This window comes from Amia ocellicauda, chromosome 22, assembly GCF_036373705.1.
Source record: "Amia ocellicauda isolate fAmiCal2 chromosome 22, fAmiCal2.hap1, whole genome shotgun sequence".
Classification (NCBI taxonomy): domain Eukaryota; kingdom Metazoa; phylum Chordata; class Actinopteri; order Amiiformes; family Amiidae; genus Amia; species Amia ocellicauda.
The window spans coordinates 12,350,821-12,353,053 of NC_089871.1; positions in this window are offsets into that span (position 1 = coordinate 12,350,821).

The following is a 2,233-nucleotide window of genomic DNA, read 5'->3' on the forward strand; positions in this document are numbered from 1 at the left end:
TTAAAATAGACTGGACAGGATCCTTGGATCACTTAGTTATTAATGGACACCAAACGAGCAAGATGGGTCGAATGGCGTCCTCTCCCTTGTAAACTTTCTTATGTTCTCGTGTACGATTGTTCTTATTTTCACGTGAGGGTCTTTGATCAATCAACAGAGCAATTTAATTCACCCACTATTCCTGGTTTACCAAACAGCAGGATTTGAAAGCGTTCCCACTTTGACGTGTCCCAGCCACGACCTCAGCGCGTGAAGCCTAGACCTGGCACTTGTCCAGACAATTAATTTGGGACTGTATTCTGTGTGACCTAACACTAATCGGCAAGCACTTCCCCCGTATCCTCTACCGGCTTTCATCACTTCAACACCGCTTTCCATTTGCATCGGTTTATTCTGGAACACATGGTATTTTTAGGCCACAGCTATAGCCTGCGACTAAAGACTGTTTAAAAGACTGTGTGCGCCGAGGCAATAACAGTAGCAGTCCACGCACACTGAAATGCCAAGTTGGCGACATTTCCTTTCAAAGGCAGAAGGATGAAGTTAGCGAAGAACTGTAATACAGGCATTGTTTTTTCATCCAAGGGATTTTAAAAATATTTTTTCCTTCTCAGCAATACAACCAGACAGGTAGGCAGCGCTACGCATCGTAGCTAATACCGCCAGACATGACCAATTTTATCATTTTGTTTTTGTGAAAACCGTTAACAGACTCAAACTCAGTGCCGGATTGAACGGTGCAATCTAATTGGGGTGAAGGGCTTGTTGTTTTATGAAGCAGTGACAGATAAAGGCCAGGTGAAGCTTTGATGAACTGCACGGGTAAAAGCTATTGCCGTCACCCACAGATTGTCAGGAATCGCCTCTGGGTCACTGACGGGAAAAGTCCTGAAACCTGTGGCTCAACCCGATTTTTATAATGAGAGAGAGAGAGAGAGATGACTTCCGACTGGAGCTCTTAATGAGGTCAGCGACACTTATGAGGAAAGCCCCTCACCCTTCAGTCCTGCATTGAGCTTTCCTTTGACAAATATCTGTCAAAATAGGGGTGTGCCACTTCAGTCTTGGAATGAGCAAATGTGTCCAGTTTTTTCCTTGAACAAAACACTAAAACAAAAATTACTACTACTACTAATTATTATTATAAAACAAGAATACAAAATGAAGGCTGGTAGACAGCATTGGGCTCACTCCCGCGCTTTCTGCCTGCATTCGATTGTGTTGTTGATCTCAAACTTCCAGAGAGTTTCTTTTGTATGTGAAGGTGATACGCAGTAGGGAGAGGAGGACAGGCTGGTGTCTTCAACTGCCAGCTTGTTGTTTTTTTCTTTAATCCAGAAGAGCTCGGCAAAAGACGGCATCTGTCTCCTACAGAGGGGGAAGCCCAGGCTTATTAATGCAAACAGGGCTTATGAATCGCACCCCTCCCTCACATGCTCGCCCTCCTTCTGCCCTGGTCTGTGCATTTACCTCCGATCCCCTGTTCAGGGCAGCGATTTATGGGCCTCTAGGCACAACTGTTGGGCATCATCACACCAAGAGAAGGTGTTATTCATTAAAGTTTTAAAACCGCCACTTAGACACAGGTGAGGTCGAAATCTTACGCCCTCCCTGCCTGCCCCTCCATTCATAGTGGCGGCTCTGGCATTTTTATGGCATACGGACACTTAATGAGAAACAGCAGCAGAATTAGACGACCCCCAATTTCCTCTATGCTCCAAACGATCTCTGGCCTGGGGTGAGGTGGGGGTGGGCGGAGGTGGGGGTGGGGGGTTGTATAGGCTCCCCTTTGCATGTTGCCATACAGTATGACATTGACCTCCCACTCTGTTTGACCCAGCTGGCTTTGAGTCTGACTGAGACCAAACTAGAGGGGGGGTTAACACTTTCTAGTTGGTCACCAGCCTAGAAAGCCTCACAAGACAAGACAAGAAAAGAAAATGAAAACAAAATAATAAGACAGAAAACAAATGAAATCAAGACAAAAATAAATCAAGAGAGCTGCCCTGCTGTCCTGATATCAAACAGACAACAAAACAAGAGGCATGGGGAAAATGGGGGGGGTGAACAAAAGGAAAAGGATGCAAGCTTGGCAGGCATTGATTCTTTTTTATTTTTTTTATTTCAAATAATTATGAATGATTCTGGCCCCACCTCCCTCTCTTTTTTCAACTCTAGACCCAAGCCCTGCCCAGGGTAAAATACAACAGAGGCAGACAGGGACAGAGGGAGT